The sequence below is a fragment of the Sciurus vulgaris genome (genome assembly GCF_902686455.1).
Source record: "Sciurus vulgaris genome assembly, chromosome: 2".
NCBI classification, from domain to species: domain Eukaryota; kingdom Metazoa; phylum Chordata; class Mammalia; order Rodentia; family Sciuridae; genus Sciurus; species Sciurus vulgaris.
Window position 1 is genome coordinate 136025964 of NC_136462.1, and position 22917 is coordinate 136048880.

At 43.9% G+C, this 22917-nt stretch overlaps 2 long non-coding RNA genes across 2 annotated transcripts in view; one reads left to right on the forward strand and one right to left on the reverse strand.

Moving 5' to 3' along the window:
• The window catches only part of LOC306653498, a 43655-nt gene extending 30826 nt beyond the window's left edge, over positions 1–12829 (reverse strand). Inside the window, exons 1-2 of the long non-coding RNA XR_013761739.1 lie at positions 12732–12829; positions 11665–11784 (exon numbers count right to left, since the gene is read on the reverse strand). This is a non-coding gene — a long non-coding RNA (uncharacterized lncRNA). The remainder of the gene's footprint in view (positions 1–11664; positions 11785–12731) is intronic.
• On the forward strand, positions 12782–20265 carry LOC306653497. The gene is made up of 4 exons (XR_013761738.1): positions 12782–12862; positions 15291–15442; positions 17433–17533; positions 18602–20265. It is a non-coding gene; the product is annotated as an uncharacterized lncRNA (long non-coding RNA).
• The last annotated feature ends 2652 nt before the right edge of the window (positions 20266–22917 follow it).

The following is a 22917-nucleotide window of genomic DNA, read 5'->3' on the forward strand; positions in this document are numbered from 1 at the left end:
AGTCAAACTTTCCAGGCCTTAGCACCTCCTTGAAATAATTCCCAGTTCCCTGTCTTCACAGGAGGAAGGTAATGTTCCCAAACATGAGAACGACTCTACCCTGGATTCTCAAGTTCTTACCTCCAAGACAGTGTAGTGTGGTGCCAAGGAGCGGTACAAGGTGGTGGGCTCCACTTGCAGCTGCATGGCCTTCAGTAAGGAGGCACCCTGCCAGACTGTGAGAGGGCGATGATCCTACCCACCTCCTAGGGGCAAGGGAGATATGTGTCTGGAGTTCCAATAAGGAAGAGGGCTGAGGAACAAAGAGGCAAGGCTGGGTTGATTAAATCCCAGGACTAAAGGACTCCATGAAGCAGGACCGAGATCTGCAAGGAGGGCACAGATCAGCTACTGCTGGTGTGCTCCAGTGAGGCGGGCAGAATGGACAAGCCTGCTCTGTAATGCCCCCTTGCATTTAGTCCCTAAAAGGCTCTGTTTCTCCCAGCTCTTTGGCCTTTGCTGTGACTTGAATCCTCCTGTGACAATTGTGGGGCAGACAGTCCCTCAGGTGGCCCCTAGTAGTCCTGCCATCTAGTGCTTCACTTCTACTTAGTAGAATAGGGCCAAGGTAATGGCATGTCATTTCCAAGATTATGAGGCGACAAAATAACTGCCACTTCCATTTTGTCACCTTCTCTTGCTCTCTTTCTTCAGAGTCCTTGCTCTGGGAATTGTCAAAGACCATCTTCTGTTCAGCCAGCCCTGGGGAGAGGTCCACATGCAAAGGACTGATTGATGTCTGTGGCCAACAGCCAGGGAGGACCTGCACGCTGCCAGCAGCCATGGGAAAAAGCTAGTAGGCAGGTTCTGTAACCCTAGTCGAAACTTAAAAGCCTGCCTGATGTCTTCCTGGAGCCTTTTGTGGGGAGCTCCATGAATTTTCCCAGGATTCCCTTTGAACCCTCCCTTCCAGACCTACTTTCTCTGCCATGGAAGACCTAAGGTCAGTCCCACTGGGGTGTCGAGGCAACTGGCACAAATGGCCCTCTGTGTCTGCGGGCTCCACATCTGCAGACTCAACCAACTCTGGATCAAAAATATTTAGAAAAATATTGCAGCTATACTGCACATTTGCCTACTTTTTTCCTTACCATTATTCCCTAAACAATACTGACTATTTACCTGGCATTACATTGTTAGCTATTACAAGTCAGCTGGAGATAATGTGAAGTATGCAGGAGGATGTGCATAGGTTCTATGCAAATTCTATGCCATTTTAGATAAGGGAGCTGAGCATCTGAGGATTTAGGTATTTGTGAGAGGTCCTGGAACCAATCCCTCATGGATACCAAGGATGACTGTACTCCCCTCAGTGGGTGAATGAAGATTCTATATTTATTTCCTATAGTTGTCTGACCCTGGCACAGACAACAGTTGAGTCATGGTGGGTCTGCCTTGAATTGGGATTCTGTAGCATCTTCTGCAAAATACCAACAACTGTAGAGTTGCCTCTGCTTTGTCTCTGTCAGTACCACTTCCCTCTGTGCTGAAGTGGCCCCAGCTCACTTCTTATAGGTACTGTTACCTCTCGAGGCCTGCAGCCCCCTTCAGCCCCTGCCTGAACAGTCTGGCCTGCAGCCCTCAGGAGCAGGGACACCCTCAGTGACATTTTCTGCAAGTCACCCAAATAGACTCTCGGGATCCCTGAGATCTTCTTTAGAAGTACATGGGATCTGCTGGGCTTCTTCCCACCCTGCTGAGACTGAGGGGGTGGAAACAATGAACTTTGGTCCCTCCCTCCCTCTGAAAACCTACCAAAGTGGCCTCCCAGGACAGCTGCCTCTGAGGAGGAGGCTGGTCTGCAGGGATGTTAGGCTATTAGGATGTGATTTGACTCTCTAAAATGCATGCTGAAATTTGATTCACAATTAACGTTGTTGAGAGGCTGTTGGACCTTTAAGAGGTGTTTGGTCATGAGGGCTCCCTGCCCTCTGCTGGAACTAGATTAGTTAGCACAAGAGTTGTTAAAGATCAGGCTGGCCCTCGGTCCATTCCCTCTGAAGAACCACTTACCATCCCATTTTCCAACCAGGAGATGCAGCAGTACAAGGGCCTCATCAGATCCTGCCACTGTTCTCAGGCTTCTTAGTCTCCAGAACCATAAGCCAGTACATGTCTGTTCTTTATAAATCACCCAGTCTCAGATAGTCTGTGATAGCAACAGGAAATGGACTAGGACAGGTGTCCTCTGGGGGTCATCCCTGGCAGATGGGAAAGAATAAGCAAGATGAGCACAGACAGAAGCTGGGATAAAACAGACTCAACCAAGGGCTCTGGGGCTCTGGAACTCTGAAGCTGGGAAGGCCCTGGGCTGAGGCTTAGGCCTCCAAGCCCATTAGTCAGCGAATGTGGCTGCCCTGGGAAAGAGGGACACCTTGAGCAAGGAGATCGCTCTTGTTGGCCAAAGCGATTCCCCAGAGGGCTGACAGCTCTGGAACAGGCCTGGAGGACCTAGGATTCTCCGGCCTTTCCTTTCCTCAGGCATAAGTCTCATGACTCAACCCTAGAGGTGGACAGCAGGGAAACATGGCGGAGGAGGGAAAGCAGGGATTGTACACCACCCACCCATGGACTCCCACAGCCAGCCCCAGGCCTGTGGAGACGAGTTTCAGCAGGCGGGCCTGGATCTGACTCATCTCTGGGGTCCAGGGCTCTAGACAGAGCGTTACTCATCACAGGTGCTTAATGAAGCTGCCGAAGCATTTTGTGCCTTTGCCTCCTCACTTTCTGCCACCTCCTGTGTGCTCGGAGGGATACCCAGACACCTTTATTTTAAGGACCACCCACTTCTTCCACCTCTGCATGGGTTGCCACCAGCTCCTCTCTAACAAGAGTCAACAGCTTGTGGCATTGACAGGAGCCATGTCAGTGACTACTGCCACCATGATGCTGTGCAGCAGATCACCCAGACCTCCGTGGCCTAAAGCTATTACAATTATTTGGCCCCCAAGTCTGCAGGCTGGTTATCTAGGCTGGGCTCATCTGAGTAGTGGCTCTGGTTGCTGGCTGGTGTAGGGTAGCCTCAGTTGAGGCAACTGGGGACTCAGGTTCTGGCCCAGGTGTCTTGTTGACCAGCAAGCTAATTGAGGCATGTCCCCAAAGCTGTGGCAAAAGAGCAGGATGAATGAGCTCCATTGGTTAGCACTTTTCAGAGCTCTATTTGCTTCCCACTTGCTACTAACATCGGCTTGGATCAGAAAGGGAAAGCCCTGCAAGAGGACCGGTGATGGATGTAGATCCAGGGAGGTTGAGACCAATGCCCAGCTCTGTATGCTGCTGGACAGAAAAGGGAAGGACAGCAGGGAACCCCTCACAGTCACAATCAAAAAGCTACTGGTGACATCAGAGCAAATAGTCAGGACTTTCATGGACTGAACAAGAGTGGCTGATGACAGCATTACCATGTGGCCCTTGTAGTCCAGGGCAAGCAAGATGCTGAAGGATGCTCATTGGTCATATGAAGAGGTGACTTAAGGGCTTGATGTGCACAGGTCAAGGCCCTGGAGTATGCCCTGAACTGGCGTCATGGTGCAGCCTATCCCTGATCACCACCACACAGGCTGGCCTGGACCCCACAGCTGGGGAGGGGAGAAGGATGGCCAGCCTTCCCTGGGGTCCTTTCCCAAGTTGGCTTCTTCGTAGGTGTGCAGCAGTGCAGTGTGCAGGAATGTTCCAGACTGGGGCAAATGATTCACTTCCTCCAATGGCCAGTTCCTTGTGACCCGTCTCAGGTTCAGGTCCCCCTCAGCCTGATGCAGCTCTGCTGCTCCTGGCCATGTCTCTGGGGACTTCCTCTTATTGGAGTACTTTCCCTCATCTTCTCTATGCTGGAATTAAACAAGACTCCACCCAAATACTCTTGAAAGGGGATTCAGGACATGGAACAAACACAGGCCTTGGGGCATGAAAGCTGTCCATGATTATCATGGCGTGATTTGCACACAGGAGCTGGGCATGAAAGCAGGATGGAAAGAAGATTCATTGTTTGAGTTTTTGTTGATTCACTCACCTTCAGCTTTAGGCCTGACCTCAGTCATCATTGGGTTTCTTCCTTAGGAAAAGCAAAGACCCTGAGTTTTCTGGGGGCTAACATGTGAGAGGCCCTGGTCACTGGCCTGCCCCAGGTGAGGCCAGACACTGGCCTCCAGCCAGCCTCACCCTTCACAGCTGCCCAGTGTGGGAGTGTGGATCTTGGCAAGTCTAGGAGTTCTGGAAACCTCCTACCTGCCAGTGCTTCTGGGAAGCAGTGCCTAAGACTTTCAGACCCTATTCTTGGGGTGGGAGTTGGGGAGGGGGATGAAATCACATAAAAACAAAAACAAAAAAAAAAAAGGAAAAGAAAGTCAGAAACGAACTTGACTAATTCTCGATTCCTACAACGATTCCTACAAAGAACAATGAGAACAATACTATTATAATATTTAAATTCGAATTCATGCTTACCACGTGTCTAGCATTATTCTAAGCTTCCTATGAATAATGAACTCATTTTATCCTCACAAAAGAGGATCCTTAGGAGGTTAAATTCCATTTTACAGATGTGGAAACTGAAGCATAGAGGTGTTCAGTAATTTTCCCAAGGCCAAATAGCTAACAAGCAACAGTGCAAGGATTTGAACACAGGTGCTTCTGGCTGTCCGGACTTTCTACTTCTCTTTGGAGGACTGTCAGGAGCAGAACAGTTCCCTTTCTGCAAACAGAGCTGTTCTCACCAGGAAGGGGAGCACTGTCCTTGGAGGTGTGCTCCTCCTTCATTCTCTTCCCCTGTAGCCTCAAAGGATGGCGCCCCAGTCCTTCCATTTGAGGGACTTTGGCAGGCCACAGAGCAGTTTGAAAGGATTTTGGGATGAGCAGAGCCAAGTCTTCAGGTACCTCTGACATGCCTGTTAATCCAGACAAGCTGTCTGGTGGCATCAGTGTGCAGCATTGATCTTTGAGTCACACTACCTAGTGTTAGAGAAGGTATACTTGCTGGAAAGGGAGTTTGGAGGGGTCGGGGATTCCCTAAGGAGGTTCCTCAGCCCTCACTAAGTCCACAGGAAACCATGTCCAGAAAGATGCCAAATCACAATGAGGTTTGTTCTCACATAAATAGACACCTGGTGTTGGAGTGGGTTTCAGGACTGGCTTGATCCAGTGGCTCTAATCCTATCTTTCACTAATTCTCTTTGCTCTCACATCCCTAACTGTATCAGCTTCATCCTCAGTCTGACTTTATTCATGGAGGCAAAATGGTGGCAGTTGTTCCAAACCTCACATCCACATGTCCAGCTATTCAGAGAAAGTGAAGGTGTTTCTTTCATTGACTCATTCTTAAGAGCAAGAAACCATCTTCACATCTATTTCACATTTGGTCATAAATCACCACCAAGCCAACTCTTGGGGAGAACTGACTCTGGAACCCATATTAATGCTGGGTACTGATTGGCTTAGGGCTGAATTCCTCAAGCACTCCTGTTGCTCAAGAAGGGATGCCCCTTGGACCAATCAGACTGAGGCCTGGACAGGGCCATTTGGGGCAAGACTGGGGAAGAAAGGATCGATACATGTGGAGAACAAGCATAGGAACTCAAGATCTAAAACAAAAGGAATTTGTCCACAGAGGAGGCAAAACCCAGAAAATCAAACTCTCCAGGTCAGAGGGGATTTTCCCTTTATGATGTGTCCTGGGTGTCCTGGAAGCTAAAGCTACAGAGAGAGAGTGTGTGTGTGTGTGTGTGAGAGAGAGAGAGAGAGAGGAGAGAGAGAGAGAGAGAGAGAGAGAGATTGAGAGAGGGGAGGAGAGACTCCCTGGCCTTATTGGCACCTTATCTGCAGTGTAGTGACAAAAACTGAAACCCTCTGTCATGGGCCACCTGCCCAAAGTTTCCCGGTCACCAGAGACTCATGGGAGCCCGGGGCTTTGGTGCCCTCTCACGTGTTTATCTTGTGAAGTATGAAGCCATCTGAGGTGGACTTGACTCATGTCTCAGCACAACAACACTAAGTGAAGAATGGGTTCTGCTGTGGGAGGCGGGGGCTGACACCTGACTCACACTGTCCCTGATGGGCATGGAACTTGTCTGACACAGCAACAGGGCAGACATTGAGGGCCCCCTGCCAACAACCCCCTTCATATATGTGGGGGTGGGGAGACTCACAATAGAGCCATTCTGTTAAGTGGGGCCCGACTTATCAGGTGGCTGATGGTGTGGATGCCATGCTGCCCGTCAGTTCTTGATGATGCTTTTGATGAGCACAGATTAAAGATGTGTTTAAACAACAAGGCAGCAGCAACCCTCATGCAACTGGGAAGGAAAAGCCCCCGAAAAACCACAATTTCCAGCCCAGCCCCGTCTCCTGGGCTCCCTCTCCTCCCTGCCACGATTAGGTGCTGGGCACTCTGCAAGGTGCCGCAGCCATCACTAGATGGGGAAACCATCTTTTTTATGCATCAGCTGGCATCAAAAACCTTTCTGCAGCCCTAGCCAGCAGGACCCACACTCAACTTGTAATTGTACACATGTACCTTCTCCTTCTGTAAGTGACGTTATCACCGAAGTGATCTCATTGTGGTGTGGAAGGTAAAGCACTCCTCAGCTAGCTCCAATCCAGAGTCAGCAAATGCTGGTTTTTGGGGGGGGCAGTGCAAGCATCAGCCAGTAGCCCAGGAGAGCCACAGGGCTCCATCTCTGCAAGACCAAGTTAGTGACCAAACAACTGAAGAATGATCTTGTCCATGCAATGCCCACAAAACCATAAGAAATAGGATGTGCAGTTTTTCTTGATTGTTTTGTTTGCACTGCTGAAGGAAGAACCCAGGACCTCACACATGCTAGTCAAGAGCTCTACCACTGAGCTGCACCCCCAGCCTCATGTGCAAGCATACAAAAATAAACAGAAAGACTCCAGCCCACAATCAGCAAGAGAGGCTGCATCTGATGGAGGCGCTGGAGTCGGGGGTGGGTACAATATTAACCTCACTGTTAATATTTTTATTCTTTTCAAGCTCTTCTTGGGGTTGCTGGGGGTGGAGGCCTGGCAGCACAGGGAAATATGGTTTGATGTCTGACCTTGTTTTGGGTTTAAAGGCATCCAAGTAACTTGTCTCAGCACTTAGAAGTGCATCAGAGCCAAATGTCTCCAAAACTGGGCCTGGAGCCACAAGGAGAGGAAAGGAGGCCATGGGCTTGGCAGGACCGTGTGATCTGAGAGGAGGCTGGAATTGGGCCCTGGGGAGTGAAATTCGTCCAGGGACAGGAGAAGGGTTTTCCTGCATCACCCCTCACCCCCCAACCTAATTCTGCTCCAGGGACAGAAAAGAGAGGGAAGGGAGACTGGGAGGGTAGTTGAATTGGGGGATGGTGAATGGGGAGAAAGTTTCCTTTTGAGCCCTTATAAAATGCCTGGCACATTCTACTGTTCCTCAGAGAAATTGTAGGAGCACCTCTTTGCCCCCTCCCTTTATAACACAAGGCAAAGAGGCTAGAGAGGTTGAGGGGCTGGGCGTGAAGACATACCTTCAGCCTGCAGAGGTGCCACCCCTCCAGAGCAAAGGGTGTCTCTGGACTCTGGGAACAACAGAATGTGGAGATGTGGGTGAATGGGATTGGGGAGCACCATCTCCAGAGTTGACCCCTCCTGGCCCACAGGACAGTGCAGCCTCCCTACTACAGCTTGCTCTAGTCTCTGGCTGCAGTACCAATTCATCGAAGCTCAGAAGAGTCCTTCCAAATCTGGGTCCAGGGCCCAAGAGATCAGCAAAGGGGAGGCAGGACTTGGGTAGCATCACAGAGAGGCAAGTGTGCCCATGCCACAGGCCAAGCACATGCACACCTACTGTAGGTGAGACTTACAGCAGCACAGAGACCACCAGACTGACCTGAGGCTTTGCTGAAAGATATGTATGCTTTGATTATCAAGAAAAATGGGACAATAAAGTAGCTGTTAATTAATTAATGCAGGTTTCCAAGGCAGATTAGACCTTTCAGGCATGTGGGGCCTTGAGGAGCAGACCTCAGAGGGTCGAGGCGGAGCTACTGGGTGGATGACTGAGCTCCACCTCCTCTGTCTGAGCCATCAATGGCCCATGGCTGGGAATACTCTGCTCTCAAGCTCCTCATGCCACCTGAGGTCTCAGCATAGCCAGGTGGTGACCACCTGGGGCAGGTGTCAGTGGATGGACTTCCATACACATCTGCAGATTTACCAGTCCTCTTGTGGAGAGATGAATGATGGGGACACCCAGGCAGGGACCAGATGGGGGGAGGGAGGAGAAGAGGGAGGAGACAGCCCAGGTGTGTGCCTCATTAACCCATTCCTGGTACCTCCTGCTGAGCAGGGTTCTTTGTCTCTCTGGTTCCAGCTGTAAACCTAAGGGGACTCAGAGCTTCCTCAGGGCAAAATGTAGCACCAAGCTGGCAAAAAATGGGGATGTACTCAATTGAGGCTACCAGGTGGTCCTTGAGAGGTTGAGAAGGGCAACTTGAGTTCATGGAAACATCTAGTTGTCTGGTTTGAGTTTGGGTGAAGATCAGGACCCATTTTTTTAAAGAATCTGCTTTTTCTCTTTCTCATCTGAAGAACTCTTACCAAGTCTATCTCTGACCTTCAGCAGGAAGCCTTTATTGTTAAGGTGTTAACCCTGGTACATTCCAGCCACAGAGCACAGCTGGTAGGGAGCCAAGGGAACATGATAGGTGTTATGGGTGCACCTAGAAAACTGGCCATCGCTTTCATGGAAAGGATGAAAATTCTTAAACGAGAAACCTCTGGTCCTGGAAGGTCAATAAAATGACTTGTTTTTATTTATTTTTTGGTTAATATCTGAAGCATATTTAAGTGTGAGAACTCTTTTCATGAGCAAGAAGACATGTTGATGCCATTAATTTACATCTTCAAGGTGCAAGGACGTTATTCTGACAACATCATATCTCTACTTCCTCATTTCCCAGTAAAGAACGCAGATGCTCTGTGCCTCTGACCACAGCATCTTCAATTAATTCACCCACAGCTTGGCCCAGGGATCTTGGCTGGATATGGCAATGTTTGTTGGAGAAAAAGTCTCCAGGGGACTCTTCCCCAGAAGGAACCACATCCCCCTCTTTCCCTGTAAAGAAGGGCACTGTGAGAGAGCTGTGAACCAGAAGCCCCCCTTCACGAGTTTCATTCTACTGGACTCAAGTTATCAGCTACGTGTTCCTGTTCATTTTCTAGAGGAACCTGGTCTGATCTTTGGAGTCATCCTGGGAGTGTGGTCTGATAAGGTGTCCCCTTTTCCAAATTTGTTTCTCAGAAGAATCTCTTTTTTCTTCCCATTGTGGTGGGACTGTAGGGGGTCTCCAGAATAGGTATAGTTCGTGCTTCTCTCTACTGTGAAGTCCAGATGCAGCCTCTCCTCCCACTAAGAAAGTGGAGGCTGGGGACCCCAGAGACACTCACAGACACCACCTCTTCCTCCCCTGATGGGCTGCTTTTTCCAATTTAGCAGCAAAGTATTGAGGGAACCTTCAAATGAGACCCCATCAAGCTCACAAAGGGGGAGTTCTTGGGAAGGACTGCTGGGCCCCAGCTGCCATGTCACAGTGTCCCTAACTGGAGCAAATAGTGGATTAAAACAGGGTAGCATTTGTTATTGTTTGATTAGCAGCATGGCATCTTCCCTTCCTCTGTTCCTCTTCTTCTTATGTCTTCTTGTTCTGAGGGCTACACATGAATGCCCTATGAACTTCTTCAAGGCAAGGATGATGTTCCTTAAGTATGATGGACAAATTTTTTCCTGGACTGTAGTTTAGTGTGACTCCTGAACCTCCTTCCAGGCCTATTGTGCATTTGCTTATAAAATCAGTTTTAGCAAAGAACTGAGTTAGTCTATCTGATCACTGTTCCTATCTGGCCAATTTCTTCCTCCTCCATTGTCCCCAGATCACCCCGGCCTGTCTTCAGCAAGAACCTTGTTGGGTTGGTTTAGTCCATATCACCCTTAGTCCTGATGTTTCTTCTTCACAATTTTCCAGCCATTGATACCCAACCTGCTCCTTGATCATAAATTCCCACTTACACATAAATTCCCATATGCTGTATTCAGAGTTGTCCCCATCTCTCTCCACCATTGCAAGATCCCATTGTAGTGGCCCTGTACCTCTGGTAATGGTCCAGAATAAAATGTGCCTTGTGCTGGGCATGGTGGCGCATCCCTGTAATTCCAGCAGCTCAGGAGGCTGAGGCAGGAGGACCGCAAGTTCAAAGCCAGCCTCAGCAACTTAGCTAGGCCCTAAGCAACTCAGGGAGACCCTATATCTAAGTAAAAATGTTAGGAATGGCTGGGAATGTAGCTCAGCCATTATGCACCCCCAGGTTCAATCCCTGGTACCGAAAATAGGAAAGAAAAAAATGTGCCTTGCCGTGCTTTAACAAGTATCAGTGAATAATTTTTCTTTAAAAGAAAGACATACTGTTTAAGATACTGTTGGATACTATTTAGGATGCTCTTCTGTATCATAGGTACTCAAGAAATATTTCTAGAATGACAGGACCTGAGTTTCAGTCCTGCACTCATAGATTGCATGGGAAGTACTGGTCAGAGGAGAAATGGAACCGTCCTACATAAAGATGTAGAGGATCTATATCCTTAGAGAGCTACAAATCAAATGTTGTAAGAGTGGAAGAGGGAAGTGCTTGCTGCTAACCGGAGGAAGGGAAGATGTCCAAAGGCATCTGACCCAGAGGGCCAAGAATAAGCACAGCGTGGCTGCATGTTCACAGGGCTGAAGCTAGATTCTGCACCATCACTGGCACAGAAAAGGAACAGGCCTTCCTGGGGGCACAAGCCCTTATAAAGCTCAAGTCAGCAAGAGATGGGAAAGCAAGACGTCCATGCTTCTGCACCCCAGCAAAGCAGGCCCAGAAAGCTGAAGTTCTAGGTCAAGTCCCCACTTCTGTCACTCTCTCCTTTTGTAGGGGTGAGAAAGCAGCCCTGCCACAGGGGGAATGCCCAGGCTGCTTGGTGCCAGGAAGTCTGGATTGTGGTGCCAGCTGTTTGTGGGACTTGTCTGGGAATGCCAGCTGTCTGGCTACTGGAGACCCTGGCCCAAGAAAGTCTCAGAGAAACCACTTGTCACAGGGAAGGCCAAGCCCAGAGACAGCCCCTCTTGCTGGAGGAAGGGGACTCAGGTCACAGGAAGCTCCTGTCCCAGAGCAGCACAGTGGTGATCCTCTGTGTTTATAGATTCTCCTGCTCTATTATAAAGACAGTAATCAGTCACTGACATGTAAACAGAAGGAATAATTCTAAATATAAGAAAGAGGATCAGAAGTCATTCTGTATAAGAAACTCTGGAAAGCAAAGAGCAAAAGAATGATACAAGAATGAAGCAGCATCAGGATAAGAAAGTGCAAGACAGACTTCTCAGCACATCAGAGAGGGAGTGTGGGACATTCCAAAGTCCTATAGGACCAGGATTACTTTGGTGTATGAAGGTGTTCTACTCCCCTTCCCAATCCCTAATGCTGGGAGGCCCTAGAATATTATGACAGCCCAAAGCAGCCTCCCAAAGATTGGAACACTCCCCCAGTGGTAGTGTTGGTACGGTGACCACTGACTAGAGAGCCCTAGAAAGGTATTGTGTATCATATGCTGAAACTAACCTGGGCAGTTTGAGAAATACTGGTGGGCGAAAGTTGGCCAACTTTGGAAGCTTCTGGACCTAGGAAGTTAGTCAGAAGGAAGAGTCAAGTGTGACTCATGTGGGAGGCAGGTGGTGGCTCCTGGAGACGAGAGATGGAGAAGGAGGTTAGAACTGGGGGTGGGAGAGGAGACCTGCTGGGCTTTTCCTTCCATTACTTGTGTCTCAGGGCATAATTTACATACTATAAAATTCACCTGTCATCATTGTAGAATCCAGGGGTCATTAGTATGTTTTCAGAGTTGTGCAATGAGTACCACAATATTATCTGAAACGACCAGTTGAGTTTTGGTGGGGCTGAGGACACACACCAGGCCCCAGGCGTGTGGTCAGGACTGGATGTGGACCTGTGAAGACCACCCTTCAAGGCCAAAACAGGAGCAGTGACAGTCACGTAGACCTCGGTGTACCTTTCTAGGGACTGTGTTGGCCGGTGGGGTTAGCAGCAGAAGGACTCGGAGACACAGAGAGGCAGAAGGAGGTGGGGGCCCGTGGGCCAGAGTTCAAGGAGCAGAGGGCATTGGGGTGAAGTGCATCAGTGGTGCAGAGGAAAGATGGAGGGTGGGGAGCTGGGGGGGAGGGGTCACAGCATGGGAGGGTGGCAGGGGCAGCTGGAGAAGGGACAGTGAGGAGGTGGAAGCAGGGAGGGAGCCCACTCCTTTGGTGAAGAGAAAAGGGACAAATCAAAACTGAAGGGACATGGACGAGATGAAGAGGAGCAGGAAGTGGAAGATTGGGCTGGAAACCTGGGCACCTCTCTCCCCTCCAACCTCCCTCATCACCAGTCTCTCCCCTCCTCTGTCTTCTGATCAGTTTCCCCATCTCGACAGTGGCCTAGTCACTGCCATTTCCCCCCGGATTCCACCCACCAGAGCATCCTGTTGAAGAGTGAGACAACGCGTCAATGGCTCAATGGCTCCAGTGGACTCTTGCCAGTCCCCACCTTGCCTGCCCTGCTCTGCCCAGCACCCACCACGCTCCAGTCACTCATGTGCCCTCAGTCCTGGAATGTGTCGGGAGCTTCCTCACCTCAGAGCCACTGGCCATATTGTTCCTGGAACACTCTTCCCAGCTCCTCTCATGACTCGCTGCTTCTCCCCTGTCAGACTCCTTGGCCGAGCCTGCCCCTCCCAGCCCTCTTCCCGGGACCTTCCCTGTATGTGAGTCTATTTTTCTTTACCTGCTTTCTCTTTCCCCAGAAGCAGGCTCGCCTGGTTGAGCCTAGCACAGAACTTGCCACTTTGAAGCTGGGTGGTGTGAGTGAATGAAGGAATGGATGGAGTTTTTGCTTGAGTCTGTTATAATCAGGCTGTGGAGTCTTAGCTACATCCTCTCAAAGTCCTTTGGCACCACTTTCCTCCTGTCACAAATGTGGGCCAAAGTACCTGCCCTCGCAGTGTTCTCTGAGGACTGCTAGGAAGGGACCACGTCACTGTGTTGTCACAGGGCTGGGGTTGCGCGCTCAGCCCGTTGGAAAACCTTGCATTTCTTCTGATATTGGGACTGTTCCTCACTGTGGCCTGGTTCTGTGCAGATTGGCATAAGCACACAAAGGGGCTGGTGGAGGAGAAGGGGGTGACACCCAGTGGAGGGTATTCGTATCCAAGTCAATTTTGCGACCCCAGCACAGGGTGCCGTTCTTGGCCACGTCTTCTGGGGGCACTGCCTTGCCCTGCCTGTGGCTCTCTGCCCAGAGCCCACCAACAAGCTCCCTTCTCTCTCCTGTGTCTTTTGGCAGGTTGGATTTTCTCCTTTACCGTGTCTGAAATCTCTCTCCTCCCCTTGCTACTTTCTGTTCCCTCTGACACGTTGCCAACCTGTAAATGATGTCTTCGTTTTTTTCTTTGTTGTTTTGATGCTGTGAAGTTTGCCTTGTTAACACCAGGTGCTGAAAAATTAAAACTTATCTCATCAATCATCATCATCAAAGCAAGGTGGGGTAGGATGGTTTCAACTAGTCCCAAATTTCTGGAGGGAATTTGGCCTCTTGTCAATTCCCCTCTCCCCAAGGCTGACGTTACTAGAAAAACAAAGTCCTCTCCAGCTGCCCAGTCTTGGGTTTACTCAGTTAAAAAAATCTCATAATGGGCTCAGTGCTAAACATGAGAAAGGGCCCAATGTTTCTTCACTGATAATCTATCAGTTGTTTCCTGCCATTTGACTGTGAGACTCTAAGAATAGTACATTTTTTCTGGTAGCAGAGTTTTAACAACCTAGAAAGCTTAATTAAGCTTTCCTGCTGCATTTTTTTAATTGAATTAGTAGCAGAAGAGTATTTTTAGAACCCGAGTGACTGTTTCTTGTAACAGATACATGTCTGAATATTCCTAAGCCTCTATATAGGCCAGCACAGCTAGAGGACCAACTTCACAAGTCTGAAAGCATGACTGGCTGCCTTTAGACACGTCATCACTCGCATAATCTATTTATTTTATTCATTCATTATGTATACCTTGAACTCTTTCCTTTTTCCTAAATGCAAAGATGGAGTTTCAAGGAGAATTTTTTAAAATACTTTACAAAGTTGGTCAGTCTTCAGAAGTTTTCTCTGCCCTCTATTTGACCCATCTGGGTGGATCCCCTTCCTAGATTTCAGTCTCACTTGGATTTTGTCTTTTATTTAGAGGAACCAGGACTTCATGACTTCATGGTAAATGTTTTGTATATTGCTTTGGAAAGTCAAAGTAACACTAAAAATTCTTGTTATGAAGAAGCTCCAGGTTAAGAAAGCAAGCCGTCATTTAACTAGGGCTTTGAAGTGTGCATTATCTCAGCAACTATGGTGACAATTCAAAGTGAGGTAGCAGATGGCACATTTTCAAATGAATGCTCTGGCTAGAATGGATCTTTCAGGCTGCAGTGAAAAACATGACATAGAAGTGGTCTAAACGAAATTCTCACGTTTTTCTGGAAGGGCCTTTCTATAGAAGTAGAATAAAGACTATTTTAATGTTGGTTATGTGAGAAATACAGTGTACAAATTATAGCCACTACACCTCTTGGTTAGGATCACTAAATTACTCATACACAAATAATGGGAATCATCTAACAGAAGTAGAGGACGTGATCTGAAGTAGAAATGCTATCTCTGCATGCTGTAGGTTTGGCAGAGGAGCTAAGAGGGATCCTGTGAGAAACCTGAGGGTGAGGTGGGGTGGGTGTGATGAATTCGATTTGAGGAATTTTCCACCTCCTCTGAGACAGGTTTGCCAATTTAGTTACATCGGTGAGATCCATGCAAAGATACGGGACTGGGCAAGAGTGTCCCAAAGAAAGGTAGCAAGTGAAGACAACACCTGGAGGTGGCCACAGGCACAGGAGAAAATCAAGTTATTTCTTGCTTCCTTTTGATATTTGTGCTATCAGATGATTCTGCTCTTTAATCTCACATTTCCATGTTTACTTTTAGAATGAGTTTCAGTATTTCTCCATGTTTCTTCTTCTGCCAAACACTGCAAATCCAGGGACTTTTTGTAAAAAATCGTGAGACTTCTATTTTCTTCTTCTGAAATGGCATAGCATCTCCTTTGATTAGGGTTTGTTTCAGTGACCTGAAAGATCACAGAAGTTTTCTTCATCTTCACTCAGCTTAGCCTCCTATGGGGTAAACTCCTTTGGTGTTTTCCAAACACCAAATCCAAGTCCTTCTTTGAAGCACCATCACTACCAAGGCCATGGAGACGTGGTCCAGGCCAATCTTGGCTGCTGGCAGGTGAGCACCAGGCACCAGCAAAATCAAGGTACTGCGAGTTGTCAAACTGTGGATTGGTAGGGTTGGAGAATGTTGGGGGTGTGAATTTATAGCATTTCTTTCCTTAAATTTGGATTTTCTTCCACTGAGTAGGGTGCATATTGTTAAAGCAAAAGAGGAGAGGAAATAGGCACTGATAAATTATGCTCATTTATGTTTTTTTATATGTATATATAGATTTTTTTTTTAAGTTGTAGGTGGACCCAATGCCTTTATTTTATTTTTATGTGGTACTAAGGCTCCAACCCAGGGCCTCACACATGCTGGGCAAGTGCTCTACCACTGAGCCACAACCCCAGCCCCTCATTTGTGTTTTAAGAAGTACTTTCTACTTGGAGTGGTATCCTCACCACCCAGCCCCCTCTACCCTTTTCTTCCCAACTTGCTCTAATCTTATTACTCTTCTGGTTTCGTAAATCTGCAGAGTTCTTCAGCTGGGAGAACGCCCCAAGGGTGCGGTCTGTGCTGCAGCTGACTCGCCCCTCCCTCCGGCTGCTCCCAGAGCTCTGGGGCCTTTTTCTCCTTGGCGTCAGCAAGGCTTTTTCCCTGAGCTGCTCCTTTAAACTAAAGTGAGATCTCCTGTCCCACTTTCACAGTGATCCCAGCTTAACATGCAAAGTATTGATATTTTGGCCATGATTCCCATGTCAATCAATGCTGTGACTTTCACATGAAACAAAAGCTTAATTGTCAAACCTCCACTCATTTTGTTGTCCTTAATATACTGAATGGAACTGATTTAGGGAAACCTCTTACTGGAAACTGTACATGGCCATGGTACACCAGCTACACAGATAGAAGTACATTTTGAGTTAAATTGTATTTCAAAGCTTTAGTCACAAATGAATTTAACCTTAAATACAAGGATAAAATTTTCCAAGATTGCCGTAGTTGAAAAGAGCCAGACTGATAACGTGTGTTTACAACAGTAGAAGCAATCTAATACTTGCTTATAGAAGAATTAATCTCTTCTGCTTTCTCAAATAAATTGGTACTACATGGAAGAAGAAAGTGGGAGAAACTGATATTTTCACATAGAAATGAAAAACAATTTTAGGCTTAAAATACATTAAATATACATATAAATGTGAAATTTATTAAATAATGTTGCTAGGAATGTAATACCATGCAGTCAGTGATTATATGCATTTATATATTTTTTCTATAGTCAACAAGATTTATGGATATGGATTTTCATAATCCATTAGGTGAAGACAATAGTAATAAAACCGTGCATAGTAAGATGCCATTTAAGTAAATCTACAGGTGAGGATTTACAAAAGACTGAAAAGATAGACAAAAATCATTATCAAAAAACAGGGAGTAGTTATTAAGTTTTTTTATTCATGGTTTTCTCTAGCATGCAGAATTGCTTTTGTAATCAGAAAAAGGCTCTCTAATTTGAATTAGAAACTATTTTTAAAAATACTACATACAAAATTCTCATTAGGAGTTTTGAATTAAAGTACACTTCTGTACTAAATAGAAGAGAGCAGGTTTTTCCTCTTTTGGTAATCTACCAAATGCTGTTTCAAATGATTCAATTACACAATCAATTTACAGGACTCAACAGCAATAGCGCAAAACACAGTTTACCTAGATTCAAGTACTGAGGTCATACTAGTAATGCAACTAGATTGTGTATCTACTTAAAATTCTTTACCAACTCAGTCAACTAAAAATAAAGAGCATATTCCTGAAGGTAGCAAAATGTAACTACTGATGTTTATACACAAGGTAAATCACTCTACCATTTAGAATCTAGATAGTTTTGATCTACTGAATTAGATCACACACCATCAAAGAGGGTATAGTTCTGTGGCCAGTGAATGTAAGTCTTTATCAAGTTCAGAGAATTATGAACAGTCAATAGTTAAGATATTTTGGGAATATCTGATAAAATAAATGCAAATATTTAATAATTTGGTTGAAAAGGTAAGACCTTTATTAAATAATTCCTCCCTGCATATTTGTTCTAGATAAAGAATGGTACAAACAGTGTTTAGAACCTAGGAAAGAGGCAAATATGGCTTCTGGAAGAAATTGGTTCATCCCAAAAGTTTATTGGTGGATATGTAAAGTAAGTTGTACGTCTAGTTTTGATTTTTAAAATTGAGATATAATTCATATCCCATGAAATTCATCTCAAGTCAGTGGTTTTCAGTATGTTCACAAGGCTGTATAACCATCGGCATGAATTCCAGACCACTTTCATCAACCTCAACAGAAACTCCATAGCCATCAGCAGTCATTACTCATTTTCCTCTCTCAACCCCTTGAAATCATTATTTCTGCCCTTATGGATTTCCTTATTCTGGAAATTTCATATAAACGGAATCATTGAACTTGTGGTCTTTTGCATCTGGCCCCTTTCACTATTTTTTAATGTCATAATGTTTTCAAGGTTCTCCCACATTGTAGCATATGTCAATAATACTTTTTTTATGGTCAGATAATATTCCATCATCTGGATATACCACATTTTATTTAGCCATTCATCCATTGAGTTGTTTCCACTTTTTGGTTATTATGAAAATTCTTATAAGATTATTGTATACAGTGAGGGAATGTATAGTTTTTTGATGCTGCTCAGCTACTGTAGAGTTCATATATTCCTACCAGCAATGTATGAGCATTTCAATTTTTTCACATTGTTGCCATCACAAACATACTGTCTCCCAATATGCAAAGATGGGATTTCTTTACATCTATTCAAGTTATCTTTAATTTTTTCAGTGATGATTTGTGATTCTTGGTGTACAGGTCTTGACTTCTTTTGTTACATTTATGCCCAATTTTTTTTTTTTTTTTTGTACTTTAAGCGGGGGCTCAATGGGTAGAAAAGACCTGATGAGTCTGATCTTAACCGTGGAAAAAGCCCACGAATGCTTTATTTATAGTGAAACACATCAAAGGGATTTATTGTAAGGAAAGGTTCTTCAAGGTAAACAAGAAGTGAGAGGCTGTGGGGAAGCTGTCCTGACTGGACACTCATCACTTGCCCAGTAATTCTTCCTCCTCCAGGCAGCTGGTACCTCAAGGCTAGGTGGGCATACTGGTAGCTCTTTCCACCTCCAGGGAATTGTGTTGAACCTTGGGCTGTCTAAACCAATAAATTCCACGGTATCACAGAATTCTCTTTGACTAGGACGTTGCCAAGGCAATCGATCTAAGATTGGTGAGATAACACCGAAAGTTCTCCAAGGAGCATACCTCTGCTTAGAGATGGCTCAGACAAGCCCTCAATTCATTCAGGGCTCTCAACAGGGAGTGAATTCTGCCACAATACGACATGACCGATATCCTTTTCTTTTGATATGAGAGAGCTCAGCATTTATAAGATGGATTAAATAACCTTAATAATATCAAGGTATCAAGGGAAATAACTGGATAGAGAGAACAAGATCCTTGTTCCAAGGAAAACTAGAATTTTTTGCAAGTGGACTTACTCAAATAGAATTGATGAAGTTCTGGTAAAGGGGAAATAATGGAAGGAAACATATCATTAGGAATTAAATAAAAGCAACAAAAGGAGTAAGTATATCATCAAGTGAGATATGCTGTGCTTTTGAATTTTAAAAATTGTGTTGGAACCAAAAATGTCTTATATGGTTTCAGTGGATGTCGAAGTGTTGACCGACACTTGCCATCATGGAAATGTAAGTGAAGGCCATGATTATATTCTACTGCATACCCAATAAAGCTAAAAAACTGACAGTGCCAAGTGCTAGAAAGGACATGGGACAAACAGAGTGCTCATAGCCAATATTTTATGATTTTATGATACTATTGTAGATGGGATTATTTTCTTTATGTTCTAGGTTATTCATTGCTAATGTATAAAAGTCATTGATTTTTGTAAATACTGTATCCAGCAACCTTGCCAAATTTATTAACTGTAATATGAAGTTTTTTGTGGATTCCTTAATGTTTTTTTATATACAAGACCATGTCATCTGAAGTTTTGTTTCTTCTTTTTCAATCTGGATGGATTCCTTTTATTTCTTCACCTTGCCCATTTGTCATATCTTTGTCTTATTTCTGATCTCGGAAGAAAAGCTGACAGTATTTTGCCACTAATATATTACTGTGGGGTTTTCATAGGTGTCCATTATCAGATTGAGGAATTTATTCCATATTTAGCTTTTTGAATGTTTTAATCAGAAAGGGTGTTGGATTTTGTCAAATGTTAAATGCTTTTTTACATCTATTGAGATGCTTGGGTTGATTTTGTCCTATATTTAATAACATGGTGTAGTATATTGATCAATTTTAGTATGTTGAACTAACTTTGTATTCCCAAGATATATCCTATTGGGTTATGTATAATCCTTTCTGTATGTTGCTCAGTTTGGTTTTATACTTTGCTGAAGAATTTTATATGAAGTGATATTGGCCTATAGATATCTTTTTTTTGCCTGATTTTGGCAAGTGGATAATGTTGTCTTGGTAGAATGAGTTCAGAAGTGTTCCCTCCTTTTTTGGGGTAGAGTTTGTGACTAATTGGTGTTAAATATTTAAATGTTTGGTAGAATTCACCAATGAAGACATCTGTTCCTTGACTTTTCTTTGTGGGAAGTATTTATCTTATTACGATTTAATCTCTTCTTTAAACTTTATTTCTCTTTGACTTAATTTTGGTAGTCTAGATTCTCTTAACTTGTGAGCCTACAAATTTCCTAATAAATCTTTCATTTCCATAAGGTCAGTACTTATATTTCATTCCTGGTTTTAATTTGGGACTTTTTTTTTTTTTTTTTTGGTAGTCCATCTAAGTGTGTGTTAATTTTGTTGATTTTCTCCCAAGAGCCAGCTTCTGGTTAGGTTTCATTTGTTTTTCTCTTCTCAATTTATTTTTACTCTAATCTGTATTGTTCTTTTGCGCTGCTTGTTTTAGGTTTAATCATTATTCTTTTTTAATTTCTTAAGTTTGAAGACTGGGTTATTGATTTGAGAACTTTATTTTTATTTTTTATCATTTGTTCTATTTAGTTATACATGACAGCAGAATGCATTTTGATTCATTTTACACAAATGGAGTACAACTTTTCATTTCTCTGTACACGATGTAGAGTCACACCATTCATGTAATCATACATGTACACAGGATAATGATGTTTGTCTCATTCCATCAGCTTTCCTTCCCACCACACCCTCCCCTCCCATTTCCCTCTACACAATCCAACATTCTTCCATTCTTCCCTTCCCACCCCACTACCCAGGTTTTGTATCAGCATCCACTTATCAGAGACAGCATTTGGCCTTTGGTTTTTTGGGATTGGCTTATTTTACTTAGCATGGTATTCTCTAACTCCATTCATTTACCTGCAAATGCCATAATTTTAGTCTTCTTTATGACTGAGTAATATCCCATTGTGTATACATACCGAAGTTTCTTTATCCATTCATTTGTTGAAGGGCATCTAGGTTGGTTCCATAATCTATCTATTGTGAATTGAGCTGCTATAAACATTGATGTGGCTATGTCACTATAGTATGCTGATTTTAAGTCCTTTGGGTATAAACTGAGGAGTGGAATAGCTGGGTCAAATGGTGATTCCATTCCAAGTTTTCTGAGAAATCTCCATACTGCTTTCTAAAGTGGTTGTTGCACCGATCTGCAGTTCTACCAACAATGTATTGAATGTACCTTCTCCCCCACATCCCCACCAACACTTACTATTGCTTGTATTCTTGATAATTGCTATTATGACTGGAGTGAGATGAAATCTTAGTTTTGATTTTCATTTCTCTAATTGCAAGAGATGATGAACATTTTTTAAGTTTATTGGTTATTACATTTCTTCTTCTGTGAAATGTCTGTTCAGTTCCTCAGCTCATTCATTGATTGGGTTATTTGTTTTTTCAGCATTAAGTTTTTTGAGTTCTTTATATATCCTGGAGATTAGTACTCAATCTAAGGTGCATGTGGTAAAGATTTTTTCCCATTCTGTAGGCTCTCTCTTCATGTTATTGTTTCCTTTGCTGAGAAGCACATTTTTAGTATGATGCCATTCCATTTATTGATTCTTAATTTAATTTCTTGTACTTCAGGAGTCTTGTTAAGGAAGTCAGGTCCTAAGCTGACATGATGAAGATTTGGACCCACTTTTTCTTTTATTAGGCACTGGGTCTCAATTCTAGTGCCTAAGTCTTTGATTCACTTTGAGTTGTTTTTTGTACAGGGTGAGAGATAGGTGTTTAATTTTGTTTTGTTACATATGGATTTCCAGTTTTCCCAGAACCATTTGTTGAATAGGCTATCTTTTCTCCAATGTATATTTTTGGCACTTTTGTCTAGCATGAGATAACCACATTTATGTGGGTTTGTCTGTGTCTTCTATTTTGTACCATTGGTTTACATGTCTATTTTGATGCCAATACCATGCTGTTTTTGTTACTGTCACTCTGTAGTATAGTTTAAGAGACTGTTCTTTTTTAATGTGGACATTTATAGCATGTGTTATTCTGTAAGTTCTGCTTTAGCTACATCTCCTAGGTTCTGGTGTGTTGTATTTTCATTTTCACTAATCTCAAGGAACTTTGTAATTTCCCTTGTGAATTCTTCTTTGACTCATTTGTTAAATAGAAGTACACTGCTTAATTTTCACACATTTGTGAATTCCCCAAATTTCCTTGTTATTGATTTCCAATCTCATTCATTGTGACCAGAGAACATACTTTGTGTTATTTCTATCCTGCTAAAAAATTAGGATTTCTTTAATGTCCTAAAATATGGTCTGTGCCAGGGAATGTTCCAAGTATACTTTAGAAGAAGGTGCATTATGTTGTTGTTAAAAATATTTTAAAGTTATTTGCTATGTCTTTTTGACTTAAAGCATTGTTCGTGTCTTTTATTTGTTGACCTTCTGTCTCATTGCTCTGTTATTGTGAGGCATTGAAGTCACCAATTGTTACTGTTGAATTGCTTATTCTCTTTCCAATTTTGTCAGTTTTTACTTCATGTGTTTAGGGCTCTGTTATTAGATTCATATATATGCATAACTATGTCTTCTTGGACTGACCCTTTTATGATGTAATGTCTTTGTCTCTAGTAACAATTTTTACCTTAAAGTCTACTTTGTATGGTATTATTATATTGACTCTAGATCTTTTTGCTACCATTTGTATGTTATTTCATCTTTTTACTTTTGCCCTATTTGTGTCATTAAATCTAAAGGATGTATCCTACATATAGTTGGACTGATTTTTATCCATTCTCCTCTTACTTTAAATTGGAATGCTTAATTCATTTATATTTAATGAAATTATTGATAAAGTGGGATTTAGTTTTCCATCCTTTGTAGTTCTGTCCCTTTATTCCTCCATTAGTTTCATGCCTTCTTTTGTTAGTATTTTCTAGTGTACCGTTTTATGAGTTCTCTTCTTGTAGCTTTTACTATATATTCTTTAGCTATTTTTCCCTTGATGATTATAATTAACATCTTGAATGCAGTTTGAATT